Below are 18179 nucleotides of genomic sequence, written 5' to 3'. Positions count from 1 at the left end.
GAAGTGTGACTCATTTTTGTGCAAATGACAAAGTTCTAAACTCTGTCAAAGAAAACTTTATAAGTCGTTACAGTCTTCTCAAAAACACTGGCAGGAGTCACACATTGTTGTTCCCCTCACAGTGTTTGTTTCAGGACATCTTTCTTGTTTCATGTGCTACAGTTCCACCTTGTGGTGTGTTTTTGTACTTCACTCTTTATTTATCTGCCTTACCGCTCCGGTGATGCAAAGCAAGAGTAAGCAGTCGACCGGATGTCGAGTAGCAGGTTCAGGGGTTTCTTCTGAAGGCTGATTTATACTTCTGCGTCGCCCCTATGCAGAAGTGGCTGACGCGTACATGAGCACCACATACTTGTGCGTTGTTGTGTCCGTGTCACACAGCAATTCTATGCTGATACGCTAGAGGGCAGTGTGGTCTCTCTGATAGCCAGTCGCCTGCTTCCGGCCGCACTATGATCTCTGTTTACTTTTCCACAGAGATTCAGAGCGTGTTCTGTTAATCTACAGCTGATACATGTTGCTGTTTATCATGCAGACATGATTACATGAAGAATAGAGAGGAGGAGATGAAATACACGGCCGATGTGAGGGTGAAGTCTGTGATCCCGGTAGTGCTACAAAGCCGCTGAGCGGACCAATCACAGGGCAAGTTGATTCTATACGTAGTTACATTTTGGAAGAAGTGCACGTCAGCTACGTGTGTAGGCCTCTGCGTAGATAGGGGGGCTACGCAGACCCCAGGTGTAGGCTATGCCATTGATTCAATACAGAAGTATAAATCAGCCTTAAGTTCTGCACGCTAATGCAACGTCTGTAAGTATTATGTTTGTTAGGTTGTGTATACATTGAGCCACTATGTTGTTTTGTATCCGTGTGATCATAAGGATAACGTTTTTTTAGCAGCAATCTATAATCGTGCTTATTCGGTCATTCATTTGTATTGAGATGTTAAATGCTAGCGCTATGTAGCTGCATTAGAACAATCAAAAACATGTGTTGAAATCAAGCCTGAAACCTCTGGTCTTGATGATGCCCATGTGGAAGTGTAAACTACTGCAGTTCATTGAGCGTTCGCTTGAGGCTGGCTGCAGAAACACAGGCAACCACACGCACACCCATTCAAAAAAAGACGATCTTTTCAGCAGAAATAAAAAAATGTACAGCCTGGTTCAAACAAAAGTTTAGAACCATGTACATTACATTCAAATTAGAGGAGGTGTGACTCATTTTTTGTGTAAATGACAAAGTCCTAAACTCTGTCAAAGAAAACTGTATAAGTCGTTACAGCCTTCTCAGGAAACACTGGCAGGAGTCACACGTTGTTCTTCCCCTCACAGTGTTTGTTTAAGGACATCTTTCTTGTTCCATGTGCTACAGTTCCACCTTGTGGTGTGTTTTTGTACTTCACTCTTTATTTATCTGCCTTAAAACGAGAGTAAGCAGTAGACCGGATGTCGGGTAGCAGGTCACAGCACTGCCGGTAACTTCGCAGTTCACAGGTTTCTTCTAAAGGCTGATTTATACTTCTGCGTCGCCCCTACACAGCAGGGGCTGACACGCACATGAGCAACACCATATACTTGTGCGTTGTTGTGTCCGTGTCGTGCAGCAATACTCCACTGAAACGCTAGAGGGCAGTGTGGTCTCCCGCTACGATCTCTGGTTACTTTTCCACAGCGATTTAGAGCGTGTTATGTTACTCTACAGCTGTTTATCATACAGACATGATTACAGGGAAGAATAGAGACAAATCTTCAAACTTTGTGAACATGGCATAGTACGAAAGAGGATTAGGGCAACTGGAAAACATTATTTTTTTCTATTCCGAGGAAAAAGTTAGAATTCTGACTTTAATCTCAGAATTCTGACCTTTTTCTTAGAAAAAAAAGATTAAGGTCGAAATTTTGTATCCTTATTATTCTGAGAAAAAAGTCAGAATTCTGACATTAATCTCAGAATTCTGTTTTTTTTTCTCAGAATAATAAAAATAAACAAAAATGTTGACCTTAATTTATTTTTATTTCTCTGGTGGCCCTAATCCTCTTCCGTAGCATAGCAACAGCGCAGATTTGCCTACTTTTTTTAATACTTGTTGGCACAAACAAATTGAAGTCATTGAACTAACTTTCTTAAAATATTCCTAATTGTTCTATTTGTGTCAGGCAATTTGCTTTAAGTGTTTACATCCTTTTAAAAATAGAGATAGATTTAAATTTTTCACTCTAGGTATTGGTATCTGTAAAACTGCATCAAAAACATATCTGTATTGTGGGGTCGCCATTGGCCTAGCAGTCTAAGCGCGCCCCATATTCAAAGGCTATAGCCCTCATTGCAGTGGTCGCAGGTTCAATTCCAGCCTTGACCATTTACTGCATGTCCTCCCCCTCTTTCTACTCCCCATATTTCCTGTCTGTCTTCAGCTGTCCTATCCAATAAAGGCGAAAATGCCCAAAAAACAAGTATTGGTATTGTATCAAATTTTTAAAAATTGGAATTGCCCATCCCTAGTTGACACCATATGCCGATAATTTGTTGCAGATTTCTCCAGAATGTGACAAATAAGTTTGAAGCAGTTTTCTCCTGACTTATCTCTTTGTAAAGTCAGAATGTTATATGATATGTGGTCCCTAAAATATGGGCTCACTTGTTACTGTAAAGATAAATTAATCTGATATTCGCTCACATGCACTCCTCCCATCAAAGTGCATGGTCTCATAAATCTGACATGAGTTTCTCAGAATGGAAAAACTAATGTGTAAGATATACTGGATGTGAATCTCCATCTCCTGTCTTTGAACCTCCTCTGCATTGTGGGTAATGTAGGAGTCAGATTTGTCAGGGGAGAGGAATGTATGTAATAAAAAAGGAACTGTAGCTGCATTGATTTTGAGCTTATTATAAAAAAGGTTGTATTAGTGAAGCAAAAATCAATGGTATACTAAATGTAAAAGTGTAGGCTTAATATATTTGACTCTCTAAGCTCTGAGTTGTATAGCACATAAAAACAGAAACATTTAATGTCAAACAGGATATCAATCAGGAATGGGTGCAAAGTGGTGATGTGTGTAATAAAATCAAAGCTGGGATGAATCCTGTCACACAGCAGCAGCTCCACACACAGTGACTCCCCCTTTGTAACACCACTTCCTCCTGATTAATGAAGTGGTTTACCCTCAGTTGCTGTCCTGCCACGTCAGTCTCCTCTGACAGGACAAACGTGTACCAACAGCTCTCATTCAAATTCTTCACTCAGCTCCAGCTTTCAGCGGAATACAAATAGACCACATGACAGCCCAATTCCCTCCGTGTCAGGCATCGCTTCAGGGGAGGTCTGGCTCTCTAAACTGACGAATTGTTACTCTGCGCTCCTGAGACCCACACAGGACTACACATTTTTTGCACTGGCACGGCATCAGCTGAATAAAAACTGTGGCATGTCTCTGTGAAGCCTGACATGCTATCACACGCGCACAAATCTAAACATATGCGACAGATTTACACTCGACATTTCAAACGCTTCCCCACCGCCTGGTGAGAAATGGGAATCATTTCTGTGAAGGAAACCAGTATGTGCACGGGCACAGCATGACAGGGAGGTAATACTATCAGGGTGTGTGCTTATTGGACTCTTGAGGGTGATTGTAACATGCAAAAAAAAAAAAAAAAAGGCTCTGGTGTCGTGCCTTCAGTCTCTAACAAGTCATAAAGAAGATCAATCTCCGCCTGGAAGCACCATTTTGCTTCACGTTCAAGGTTGGCGTGGAGCTGTAAAAGCTCTGTCTTGGCGTAGATGGTAGAGCGGCTGAGGAATATAAAAGTAGTTCCAGAGAGAGGATGACACCAGACAGCGGGACGTCTGTGTGGGCTTTATAACTTAGCAGCAGGGAGGTTGTGGCTCCGCACCAGTAAAACCAACACAGTCATCTTACAGAGGACTAGTATGGTTCATTACTCCTCTCCATGTGAAGAGTCACGAGGATAACGCTGCCAATACACTGAACATGAGTATATCCACATTTATAATACTTGGATACTTTTCCATACCTCACACTTTAAAAAGTTTGGACACACCTTCTCATTCAATGGTTTTTATTTATTCTAATTATTTTCAACATTGTAGATTAATACTGAAGACATCAGAACTATGAAATAATCTGGTTCTTCCATAATCTGGATTACAACAGTAGTCAAATAGAGCTATCCATTGTGTACTAACCCTACCTCTGAACAACACAACTGATGGTCTCAAACACATTAAGAAGGAAAGTCATTCTACTCTTGACCATTCCAGGAGACCACTTCATGAAGCAGACTGAGAGAATACCAAGAGTGTGCAAAGCTGTCATGAAGGAAAAAAAGGGGGCTACTTTACAGAATCTGAAATATAAAACATATTCTGCTTTGTTTCACACTTCTTTGTTTACCCTCCTGTTGTGTTGCGGGTCAAATTGACCCTTTTTAAAGTCTATTTTAGGCAATATAAGCCTTCAAAACCAGCTAAATGCAACATCAAAATCTGGGCAGCATGTGACAGAAGAGGTGTCATGTTAATTTATCAACATCACTTCATAAAAAAAATTCAAAATGTTAAATAAACAAAATCTGTAAAACTATTGTATATATATTTAGGGCTTCCAATGTACATTAAACAAAGTTTTAACATGGATTTTAATGTAAAACGAGTAAGTTATCCTCATTGAACCATGATCTGTGAGAATTAAAGAACACCAATGCACTAAATCTTGATTTATATAGTTAGTAATGGAGTTAAAAATTTGATTAAAAAAAATGTGTATTGGGATTTTTGGGGGTTTTGACACTTTTGGATAATTGAATATGCCCCGGGTGAAATTGGCTCAGGAACATTATTGCTGTTCCAGAGAAAGGAACATAACAGGAGGGTTAATTAAATAATTCCATATATGTTCTTTCCTAGTTTTAATGTCTTTGGTATTAATCCACAGTGTTTCAAATAATTAAAATAAACACAAACCCTTGAATGAGAAGGTGTTTCCAAACTTTTGTGTATTAAAAGAAAGGATATTTCAAACTCATATTTTCAACCAGAAGCTGCTATGAGAGAATGACAGAAAGAGAGGGAGAGACGCAGTGGTTGATAGATAAATCAATAAGTGAAAGTAAAGTAGACAAAGCTGCAAAACCAAAAAATGTGAAGATATTTTCAGATTGTTTCACTGTGGTTAAGCTCTTGGGAACTTAAAACACACATATCTGTAAAAACGTGCTGAAAGGTGCCGCTGTGTGTCTCTCTGCTCCTCCCTCTGTCAGAGCCACCACACCGCTAACTCCCCTCACTCACAGTTCTTTGAGCATCTATCAAAGATGTTTAAGAAAAGACAGAGAGCAGAGATGAGGACAGTGATGTCACCTGGACCTGCAGATTGTTGACAGGGAGCCTCCCAGCTTTGCACAATGACTGACGTCCATAAAAGGACCAGACTGGTAAATACAGACAGAGAGCACACTCCGTACAGATATACATGCAGGAAAAATTTATTTTGGGAATAAAATATTTGTAGAAAAAAATCCTACTTATTGTGTCTTTCATCATAATAAACGGCATATCAAATGTAGGTGTGTGTAGAGTTTTTCTGTACCTGCACAGTGCGCAGGCTGGAAATCAAAATAATTAAAAGTAATTACTTTAGTAGCTGAAAAGTTCCTTTTTGTTGCTGTGGTATCCAAACAGGTATTTCTATCTGTTCATTTTTATTGTATTCAAATTCAAAATACTATCAACTTATGTCCACAGTGGAATAAAACAAAGCGTGGCAACCTGAATATTCAGTCCATTAAAACACCAGGGAGGCCTGTTTCATAATCTCAGCTTGATTATGAAAATTATTTATTAATAATTATTGTCAGTGTCAGTGTGTGTGGGATTCTGCGTGGGATGATGGCCTGTGTGCTGAGTAGATAAGAGTTTGCATGCCGGGGTCAAGTATGTTTAAAAGTTGACTTAATTTCCATTTCCATGTCTCCACTTGTGTAGTCATTAAATGTGATCATTTTGAGTGGACTGCTGGCTGCACATGTCTAACATGCAGCTGAGTTAATGACTGTAATGAGAGCTATAAGGACATGTGTTAGGATCAGACAGAATTACGGCCAAAGTCCACCAGATCCATGTCCGGGCCGTCTCTGATCTGTCAAGGCACCGGATCTGATAGGTTTCTATTCTAGTCAATGTGCTAACTTCCACTGGATCCACTCTGTTCTGTTCCGGCTGCGTCTCTGATTGGGCAGGTCAGAACGCAACATATCAGATATGCAAGACTTCTTTTTGTGCTGGCTGGATACCGGAGCATGTAAACAAATTGCATGATGAGTGGAGCCAGGCTTGGAGTCAACAGTTTAGAGGTTTTCAGAGGACCATAAAGACAACATGGATGAGGAGAGGAGGAGGATATTAACCCTCAAAGACCTAGACAGCCGCCGGCAGCTACTTGTTCTAAATTGATTGATCCCAGAGGAAAATTTTACTGCTCAAGGCTTTCTCTTCTAAGTCTTGGGAGACAAAATTGAGATTCTCATTTCAGCTTCATTCAAGTTTCAAATTGTTCTTATTCGTTTCTCGTTAGTTTCTCCTAAAATTCACTAGGAGAAATAGTTGAGACCATGACATGAGTCTTATTTCAGACTTAAATGAGAGATCTCATTAATGGCTAATTTTCTTCTCTTTTTTTAAATATGTTTTTTGGCCTTTTTGCCTTTATTTGACAGGACAACTGAAGAGAGACAGGAAATGTGGGGAGTAGAGAGCGGGGGACGACATGCAGGAAATGGTCGACTGGCTGGGAATCGAACCGACGACCCCTGCGACAAGGACTGTAGCCTCTCTATGTGGGGCGCTTAGACCGCTAGGCCACCAGCGCGGAACAGAATCCACCGCTTTAATTGTAATAATCTGGCTAAATCTGGTCGGCCCTTTTGCGGCCCATATTTTAAATAAATGGTCTGTCATACCTGGTATGAAATCTCTATCTTTAGCAGTTTCTCTCAAATCCACTAAACCTTTGTGAAGTTGTTTTGTTTCAAACAGACTTGTAAAGGAAGGACCATACTGTGAAGTCAAAGAAGAGATTATTGGACATCTAAATAGCTGATCTTGAAGTGGTTCAAATGTTTTAATGAGAATTATAAGTTTGTAGACAATTGCATTGAAATCTTAATTTTGCAGGGCACTATAAATGTTGATGAAAAGATGAGCTCAGGCTCTTTCTTTGCTCCATCTGAGCTCAACTTGAGACACAAAAACTGAGTCTGACAAAAACAAATGGATGAGGTTAGATTGAGACAATTGAGAGAGCTCCTTGGTTTCTCCACCTGAGCTCAAAAGGAGTCACAACACTTGAGAAATACCTGAGAATCATTTCAGATGTTGATGAGATCTCCTTTTGAACTAAAAGGGAGACTAAGCTGAGACTTTTTACAACTTTTTTCTGGAGGCAAGAATGAGAAACAGGAGACATAAGCTATCGTCTCATTTTGCTTTCAAACAGATCTCATTGTTGTCTAGGAGACATACATGAAACACTTTTGAGATCTCCTCTCTAAATTTATTTTCCTATGGGATAACTTTTGAACCACTAATCCTATCAACAAGCTTTAAAAACTCAGTCACAGCAGACGTTCTCAGCTTTACATTGATACCACATTTGTCTCATTCAGCATATTCAACATAAAGTCAGGAGAGTCTGGCGCCCCCAAAAATGGTCTAAGTCTCAATGCAGTAATAGTCACGGGAAACCTCAGTCACATGACTCCAGCTGTCCGGCGGTCCTGCTCCGTGCTGCGTTCTGAAAACGCAACCGGTGGGTGTTGAGGGACAAGAGAGCATGGAGCCGGACAACAACGGATCAGAGAAGGACCGGACATGGATCTGGGGGACGTCCCTTGTTACTCATCTAACACCAGAAACTCCACAGACAGCTTATTACAATGTTAAACAATAGCTGTGTAGCATTTACACTGTAACAGAGCTAAAGTCCCTCCTCTACACCTTAACACCTACAGCTGTCAATAATCACACTCAGATGACACTGTAGTGGGGTGTAATTGTCTGTGTAGCTGCGGTGTGACTCATCTAATGAGTGTTCTGTGGTAATCACAGTGTTTAGAGGCTTCTTAGCGCCAGACCAGTCTAGATAACAATTCTAGCAATATTGTGAATGCTGGTTTCGAGGTTGTTCGTTTATTAAGGCATCAATCCTTCACTGGGAATAAATGTGACTTAATCCAAGTTTCTTAAAAACAATGGTTGACATCAGCGTCTTGAAAGCACTGGGAAGAGTTTGTAACTTTAAAATCGTTATGTCCTCCATGGTTAAATGAGACGATCAGAGACACGAGTCAAGATGATATTCTGCACTCAACACAACACACAACAAATGCACACTTTGGCAAGAGCCACATATTTATGACAATGCTTATAGTTAGAGCTGGCTCAGGCTTTGACCAGCTCTTAGTTATGCTGCTATAGGCTTAGACTGCCGGGGGAACTGACACACTGGGATCCTATCTCGCCCACCATCACTTACTTTAACTCTACCTGTCCCATTAAAGTTACTAACCATAGACCTTTCTGGAGTCCCTGAGCTCCCTTGTCTCGTAGGTTCCTCTGAGTGACCGTAGACGACCTCCTGCTGTGGTTGTTCCAGACTCCATCTGATATGGACGTGCTGGACTCCAGCGGCAACTGCTTCTAGTATTACTACTATTCGTCTCATCACTATCATCACTCTCTCTTGAGGCAGATGGCTGTTTAACATGAGTCTGGTTCTGCTTGAGGTTTCTGCCTGTTAAAAGGAAGTTTTTCCTTGCCACCATAATACTGTGAGGTTCAGTGCTCATGGTGGATTAAGGTTGGATAAGACTGAGTCGTACCCTGCCTTGGTGTTGGGTCTTTGTTAAAGGTGACATATCATGCAAAATCGACTTTTTATTGGTTCTCTACCTGAAATATGTTTCCCTGGCATGTCTACAAACCCCCAAGAATGAAAAAAATCCATTCTGCCCCTGTTCTGATTTCTCCACCTTTCTGTAAATGTGTGTGAAACGAGCCGTTTCAGACTTCCGTGTTTTTGTTACGTAACGACAATATCCGGTCTGTCACAGAGTCAGAGCTCGGAGCTTGTTCAGCCCATAGACTGTATAAAATAATACTGAATCCCTCCTCCGTTTTTCATTACCTGCACAAATGTGTGCTAACAAGGAGCTTAGGAGGGAGGCATGCTAATTGTAGGCTGTCTTAATAAACACAAAGGTCGGTTTTACTCCCCACGTCTGCAGATTTGAAGATCTAGTGGATTTTTATTTGTCATGGAAAAGTGCTAGCGCTAGTTAGCATAGCTACATAGCTACATGTTGTAGCTTAAGCTGTAGCTGTGTACCAAGACACACGTCTACATACTAACAAATAAAACAACAAGAAACACAGAATCTGTGACCAATCCTTCAGAAAGGTCCTGCTGCCTTTCTGGCAGAGGTCGGTTTTACTCCCCACATCTGCAGATTTGAAGATCTAGTTGATGATTTTTATTTGTCATGGATAGGTGCTAGCACTAGTTAGCATAGCCACATAGCTACACGTTTGTAGCTTTGTACCAAGACACACGTCGACATACTGATAAATAAAACAACAAGAAACACTAAATCTGTGACCAATCCTTCAGAAAGGTCCTGCTACAGGCGCCTCTCCGTCAGGATCAGATTCAGAGGGTTGAAGTAGCGTGGTCTGCTAGCAGCCGTGTATATTCAGCCAACATGTAAACATTAGATCAACGTGCTGGAGAGCTGAGGCCACATCCACTTCCTGAGGGGGCGTGGTCAGAGAGAAAACAGAGTGTTCTGAGGACTGCTGAAGAAGAGGGTTCTTCAGGCATGCCAAAATCTGATTTCAAAGTGTTTTTTTGAGCATAAACTTTAAAGACATGTTTTGGGGACCTCTTAGACCAATATATATTGATGAAAAAAGCGTGATATGTCACCTTTAATAATTTAACAATGACTAGACCTGCTCTGTTTGTAAAAGCATCTTGAGATAACGTTTGTGGGAGATGCAGTCTTCATTCTGGAAAACTGCTACTCATTTCATCCAAAGAGGTGAGCAGAGTAAACATAGAAACTCCTCACAGCTTCTTTGAAGGAGGGGTTCCCAAACTTTGCAGCCTGCAACTCCAAAAAATACTGGTGCCAAAGACTTGCGACCCCCACTGCACCTCAAAGTGATTTAATGTGGCTTCATTTAGCTGGTCTGCAGAAAATGACCCTACCTATATGAGCATGTGTCTGTGTTTCCTGTGACTTTATGAATTAACCTGCTGCCACTGATGCTTTTGATAATTAACTGTTCACTAACACTAAACTTAGGAGTCATCTGGCAAAAGGAAAGGCTGAAAACTCATTACATTTTATATTTTCAAGGTTTTATTTCATGATTAGCTGCTATTTTTGTCGTTTTTTTTACTTGAATGGGTAAAATGTACTATTTTTAGCTAACATAAAATAAAAAAACATTATGGAAGGCATCTCGCGACCCCCCCGGGTATTCCCAACCCACACTTTGGGAACCCCTGCTTCAAATAACTGGTTTTCGTTTTTTACTAAACACTGTAAAATGCATTAAAACCCCCTTCCTGCTACAGCCCACATCTTCCTCCTCACATTGGTTCTGTATTATCCAGGTCAATTTTGTCCAACAGCAGCAGCAGCAGCAACAAACACCTGAGGATTCCGCTCTGCCTTAAGCAAACCTGTGTGAAGATGAACTGCCTCCCTGACTCCTGCCAAGGAATCAAAGATGGACGATGGATTTAGGCGAGCACAGAAGATAGAATTGGGGGGTCGTTTATATCCAGCCAGCTATTATCAAGCTGTTTCAACCTGGGGGGAAACCTTTCAGTAATTTTTCTTTTATTCCCCATTTATCTGTGGAGCCTGACGGATCACAGGAGCTCTTTTCAGCAATGTTCTGCTCCATACTTTCACAGTTACTCACATTTGAGATCTGTCCGGGAAGCCTCAGCCTCCTGTGGTCAGCTGCTGCCCAGTTAAACCACAGTGCCTCACTGTTTGGCCACTGAGCCGCTCTGGTGGGAGCAGCTGGAGGTTGTTCAAGGACGTTTTAACTGCAGCTGCTAAAGAACGGGAGAAAAATACTGGTTTACTTCCCCTGCCATCCGCTCAGATGGAGATATCGTCTGATGATGGGACACTGCAGTGCGTTATTGCCTGCAGACTGTAGGGTGTCACCGTGGGGAATAAATTGGAGAGTATCTGGATGAAGGATGTGGGGAATCACTGTGTGGCAGCGCTGATGTGTTTTTGTTCATTGAGGCAGCTACTTAAATGTCAGCCCTTCTCTGCAGAAGACACTCTTCACATTTATGAAAGCTATTTCCTCGAGTATGGGAGGTTGACATCTTTGATACAAACTGTATAAGTAGCTGAAAAAACACAAAGAATCTGCTCCCAGAGAAAAAAACTGAAAGCAATTTAAAAAGCAGAACTGTTCTTTTGACTGCTGAACTGCCAGCCTTGATATGCTTTAAACACAGGAGATGCATTTATGAATCAGCCATTTCTCTTATGGCACTTTCTACAAGCTCTCTTCCCTCTTTCATAACATTTTTGATATTTTTGTCTTATATTGTATTTCTCTACTAACTAATTGATGCTCCACCAGTATTGCAGTCAAAACACCAAACCTCAAGTCCAAGTGGAGTCACCAGAGAAGAATCCAAGTCTGAATGTTTAATATGATGAATATCTCTGTAGAATAAACTGTAAGCAACACTTTTGCAGTCGTCTCTTCACATGCTGATTGTTAAAGCAGTGTTCCCATTGGTGCATTGCACCGGGGCAGGCTGACCAGTTACACATTTTGTTTTTACCATCAAATCAGCAGCTAAGACTGATAACCTACTTGCTCTGCATCCCTCATGCGTAATATGACACTTCTCTCAATGGGAAGACACACTCATCTATACTGCTGCAGTAGGATGCCGTATAAACCCAAAATGAATGAATTAACCACAGCTTTAGCTAACCAACATCTAAGCCTGCACCATTAGCGATCTGCTTGCTAACGGTAATGTTCCAGTAACTGTAGCGTTTGGCTAACTTCTTCTGGGTGCATCCTTGACAGATGTCTTTTAGAAGTTTAAGGTGGTCCCTGTCTTCTTGTCGTTGGTTCTTTTGTATATCGATGATGTTGCACTACTCTACAACTCACTACTTTAAAATCATTGACAGAGAACCTCATGGGGCACAGATTTAGCCCGTAGATTGTATAAATAATGGACATAGTATCCATGACGTCACCCATATGTTTCTGAAGCGCTGTTTTGAGACCATTCGTTGGCAGCAGCCATATTGCTGCTGTCGAGCGATTGTGACGTAAAGAGGTGGGCCTTGAGCCTCCTGGCCAACAGCAACAGTGTTCCCGCCTGCCAATCAAGTCAGCTGTGCCTCTCATTGGAAGACTCGTAATCTGAATATCTTCAAAATTGCTGCGTTGGAAAAAAAATCACCCCCCGTACAGTGTGTGCCGATCAAGAAATGAGCTATCCAGACTACACTCGTCTTTTGAACCAGGCTGTAAACATGTTTATTTCTGCTGTAAATATCGTCTTTTTTGAATTGGTGTGTACGTGGTTTCCGGTACTTCCGGAGCCAGCCTCAAGCGGATCCTGGATGAACTGCAGTTTTTAGCACTTCTGCATTGGACTCATATTTTTAGACCGGAGGTTGCCGCTTGATTTAGCCTCATGGTTAAGTTGCGCGCCCATTTAGCAGGGGGGCCTGGATTCGATTCCAGCCTGCGGCCCCTTTTTCAAATGCCATTCCTCCACTCTCTCTCTCTGTTTCCTACTCTATCCACCTTCCTTTCTTCTATCATGAAAAAGGTGTAAAAGTCCAAATATATCACTTTAAAAAAAGAGAGAAACGTGACGTCTCTTTTGGCATCCTGGCAGGAACTGTAGCTAAACAAGACGGCAGGTTTCAGTTAACCCTTCTGTTACCCACAAATGTACTAACATCTTTTATCCTTGGGGTCAATTTGACCCCAGCAATTTAAACCTCCAGAAACTGATTGTTACCCAGGTTTATATGTCAGGTACTTTATGTTTCTTTGTTGACTAATTAAATAGCCTTTTGAATAAAATATATTTCAAGCATTTAGAAGGACTTTATTTGTAAAACAGAACTACAAACTGCTGTGAGTTTGTCATGCTCTTGTCGGCCCTGCCTTGTTTCTATGTTATCAACACGTATGACACAGGACTCATCACTGAATGTCTTTAGAGACATGGTGGCTGGAAATATTATATCTCAATCTAAAGGTTGGCGGTTCGATCCCAGCTCCTGCAGTCTCATGCAGAAGTGTCGTTGGTTACAGTGACCTCAATATCATCCAAACAACCAAAACAAATGTGTGTAAAATGTTGATATTTCTTATGTTATATACAGCTAACGGTCAAATTGACCCAAAGGAACACCGATGCGTACATTTTTTTTTACAGGAAATTGGAACATCAACATTTTAATTTTATGTTTTCCCAGTTGTCCCCATTAAATTAGGAGAAGTCATGAAATATGAAGCCAAAAAAATGATGTTAGTCATTAATTTAGAGACGTTAAACATTGAATGGGGTCCAATTGACCCCAAGGATAATAGGAGGGTTAAATAAGTCTGAGTAGAATGACCCATCAGTGTCTGAGATCTTCAAGTCAGGAGTCCTGGACCAGAGAACCACAACACCGAGCTCCCCAGTCAGGCATTAAATCATCGGTTACAGGATTTACAGCATCCGTTTGACATGAGTGAATTGTAAATATGTTGTTGCTGCTTCCACTCAGGGAAATGTGAGAAAATCATCTCTCTTTATCAGCAGTAAGCAGGTGAAATAAATCTTTGTTCCCCTGATCAGTATGTGAGAACGCCTGCTGCAGCCTCCCCATTATTAATAAAGGATAAATGGAGGACGGATGCATAATGACAAACCTGTACTTAACCAGTGCAAGGTGTTCCTTAACATGCACACCTCATACACTAAAGGAAGCCATTGTGGGGTCTGATGGCTGTGCCTAATAAAGGGGGCATTAACCTTGACTGCTCCCAAGGTCTCAAACAGCAACAGGAACCCAGATGGGGCAGCGCTGCTTTGTGTGCACACAGATGGGTTTTAACGGTGCACCCGCTCGAGCTGCAAATGATCCCACGTTACAGCAACGCTCTGTTTATGTTTTTACACCTTTTACATTATCACTGAGATCCTTTATGTGTGAAGGTTAGGCTGCCAAATAGATCCGCACAAAACAAAAGGAAAAAATCACCATGAATATTAGGATATGAGCCTCTTTATGTGTTTGTATTAGGTGTTTAGTTACCCACATCACCTTACATTATTGTTGTTGGCTATATGTTATTCTTTCCCTACACAGTTTTTTCAATTTACTTCAATCAACTTAGCCTTTCAGTAAAAAATCTAATTCACCAAACTGATTTTAGCAGTCCCTTCTTGATTGTGATAAGTTGGTGTTGGAGTAGTGACATTGATGAGTGTTCCATAAGTTGAATTAATTTCAACCGAGAGCGGTGAGAGCACAGTGAGAGCAGCGGGAATTCAAAAGAGACGCTGAGGGTGTTTTTAAGCTCAGGATGCTGAAGATTGTGAAGTGCATGGTTAGTGTAGAGTATTCAATGCCACACAAATAACACCATTATGGACACAGGCCCTTATATCCCAGCAGTAACAAAAAATAGACAGCATGTATATAACAAACATCATATTTCAGCCTTTAAAAGCTTAGTTTAGACATGTCTTTGAGTTTGAAGTGTCTCTGTGAACAGACTCTCTGAAGAACAAGATACAAGATCTTTTTTTTCTCCTCCTTTAGCCTAAAGGAAACCTTTTTGTCTTCAATCCTTCAGTGCAGTCACCTTGTGCTTCCTACATGCTGTGCTTTTAAAAACGCTGTTCCTTTGAACGCAGGAGGTGAAATCCTGCTCTTACTTTGCATTTCATATCAGATTTTATTTTATCTTCTTTTTTATTTTGCTTGATAAGTGTTTTACAAAGTGTGCTGCTCCTGACTCCACAGGTAGCCTCAGCATCCTAAGCCCCCCCACCGTGCACGGTTAAGATTTGGAAGACAAAAAAAAATGCACTTTTGCACAGAGTTGGCCTTCATGGACACTTACACAGCTCACAAACATGAACTAAAATCCCCCTCCAGGTCTCATAAATCACCCTGTTTAACCTTAATAGTCAGTGATGTGATGATTGAATCCCTGATAGCCTGGATGTGCAAACGCAATTCAGCCGGCTCAGCTGAAATGCCAAATTTGGCCTCTATTTATTGATCAAAGGACTTTTTATTATCTGCAGCCCCAGCCTTGAGGCTGCCTAGCAGCCAGTGTCCTGTGACAAGTGTGTCAGCAATTACAGGTGCAAACATCTCTCCACAATGAAAAGCTTGCAGAGAGCTATAAATCTTTGTTCTCGCGGTAAAGACAGAGAAAAGAAGTGTTACAGCTTCTCCTGCAAGATGTTTTGGGGGCCCAGGGCGAAGTGAAGGTAGGAGGTGTTTGTGAGCAGCTTAGACCGCACTGAGCTCTCTGCACCGAGGCGATGGGAATGACTTTGTTCCCTGAGGGGGCTGCAGGGTCGAGAGGAGGAGAGACAGATTAAAAAAGATTGGCTGTGAGAACGAGAGGGATAGAGATAGCTGAAGGGGATTTGGCAAGAGTTAGCACTGGTCACTTAGAAGCGAAACTTGTGCTGAAGAATCGAAATAGACTCTTCCTCCACCTCCAACGCTTACCCTTTAACACAGCAGGAAATAATTAAAAATCCCAAAGAATAGCCCATTGTGAATTTATGAATAGCAAATTTGGACCCAATTATCTCCCACCGATAAGATGTCAGTGCTGAGGTGAGTAATGAGGGGTTATAAATATCCGTTGCCTCGTGGTGCGAAATGAAAGGTGATCATCTCATAATGACTGGTGTCTCCTCACTAACCTGACTGGCTGATGTAAAAAGATATAAACTGTTATATGATGATCAGCTGCTTCATTAAAGAAATCACAGCTAACTAAATGACTGAGGCCCTAATTGTTCAAGCTGTCTTTATAACGGCTTCGGCTCATGATGAAAGACAGCTGATGTGAACGTCTTGTTGGAGTGAGTGCTTTTCACTTTATGACCGGGTCCTAAAAGTCCACGCTATCTGACACAAACTGGGTCTGAGCTGCATTCTGATGTCAGACAATGAGATACAGAACAGTGCAAATCAAGGCTTAGAGAGGCAGATGTGATGAAGAAGGTTTATGATTGCTTTTCACAGGATCTACAGCTTCATGCACACATTTTCCTAATGTGTTCAATGCTTAAATATCTAGTTCAAAGCCTTCTTGACTACAGCAGTGTGATATTAGTTTTATCATCCCTTATGGAGCTGAATAAATAATAAAACAGGGTACACTTTTATGAAACAGCTGACTTTGTGATTAACAAGTCATTACCTCGGTTCCCTCTGTGTGTGGTGGAGATGTAGTGATGCTTATCCAGCCTGTTTTCCAAATATGGTCAAAAAAAAACAAAAGATGTCAAATCAAGACTTCTACAGTCTGTTGGATGACATCATGATGATCGTTTTGCACTGCCATGACTCTGCAACAACAACCAAGAGTTTTTGTCAGGGTTCCCACTCTTTTCCAGAGATAATTTTCCAGGACATTTTCAGTGATGATCAAGCTGGTATGACAATCTAAATTTAGTTCCTAATTTAGTTCCTAAATAGTCTAATATGTTCCTCTCAGTGGAAGTCTACATTGAAAGACGTGCAGTCTATTGCTATCCATGAAATCAGCTCTTACATGCTTAAAAATGATGGCAAATTAATTATAGAACAATGCAACCGCAGATGTAAAGCACTTTATGAGTGCAACCAAGTGACAATGATGGCCACCTCTCATCTCAGCTTTCTCTTTTCTCAAAAAATATAAAATTAGCTAAGAAAAAAACAAAAGAGCCTGCAAAGGACTCTGGAAGCTGCCTTACTGAAATAAATAAATAAATGATAATAATCAGAGGATCAGTGCATAAATTGCCCTAAATAGAACTGAATGACAAAAATGGCCACCAATGTTGAATGGGGATGTGTTTTTTTTAACCTTGTTAGATCGCACGCAGTCATGTTGGAATAATTTTCCAGGACTTTTTACTTTTTCTCCCATTTTCCAGGTGTTTTCCAGGACTGGAAAACTGGTCAACTGTTTTCCAGGTTTTCCAGGACGCGTGGGAACCCTGTTTTGTGTTTGAGTTATTTGGACAGATCAGGTTTTCGTGCATCCTGGTCTTGTTGAGGGGAGCAGTCAGTTTGTCCACTGATGCGGTTTCTTGCATGGGCAGCGCTTATTTTCTATTCAAACCAGGTGATTCAACGTTTCCAGTGCTCACCATCCTCAGCGCAAAAACGCCCTCAGCGTCAGCTAATAGTAGTCTCAGCTAGGGGTGGGAATCGAAAACCGGATCCGACTTAGAACTGGTTCCAATTGATCAATTCCATCAGAATTTTCCCCCCTTTAAATGTTATCGATTCTTCTTAATGATTCATTTCCCAGCACAACGAAGCTTGGGGTTCACATCGGGCCGAAGTGGAGAAGGGTTCCATGTGAACATGTTCGCGTCAGGGAGGCGAACCCCCGCCTACCTCTCCCCTTTCGGAGTCCAGACGTGGTCCCTCAAGCTCCATGTGCCACGTCCGGACTCACACAGCCGAAAATGAGGCACCGAGAGCGGGTAAAATACCTCCGCGATGACCCCTGGAGGAAAAGCGTTCTTCCTCTCCAAATTCAAAGTCTTTTCATCCAGGCTCGAGGGACCACATCCAGACTCAGTTCCACTTTTGGAACACCGCTCATCAATGTCACTTCTTGATCACCGACCAATCACAATCAAGAAGGGGCGGGACTTCTGATATCAACTTTGCCAACATGAGGTCCGTATGGGGAGAAAAGTTATCACTGTCATGAGTCTGTGTTTGGTTTAGTTTGTTCCATGTGTTTCATGTCTTGGTTCATCCTGTGTTTATTCTTAATTAGTTATCCTTTGTCTCCCTTGTGTGTTTAGTGATCCATATCTCTT

The 18179-nt window shown here is 41.4% G+C and overlaps 1 protein-coding gene across 1 annotated transcript in view; it reads right to left on the bottom strand.

Annotated features, from left to right (window-relative positions):
* The window catches only part of brinp2 (bone morphogenetic protein/retinoic acid inducible neural-specific 2), a 330627-nt gene that overhangs the window by 24176 nt on the left and 288272 nt on the right, over positions 1–18179 (bottom strand). The gene's annotated exons all lie outside the window — the stretch shown is intronic.

This window comes from Notolabrus celidotus, chromosome 15 (genome assembly GCF_009762535.1).
Source record: "Notolabrus celidotus isolate fNotCel1 chromosome 15, fNotCel1.pri, whole genome shotgun sequence".
In the NCBI taxonomy this organism is placed as follows: domain Eukaryota; kingdom Metazoa; phylum Chordata; class Actinopteri; order Labriformes; family Labridae; genus Notolabrus; species Notolabrus celidotus.
The sequence above is the reverse complement of the archived record's forward strand: the minus strand, read 5'-3'. Positions and strand labels throughout refer to the sequence as shown.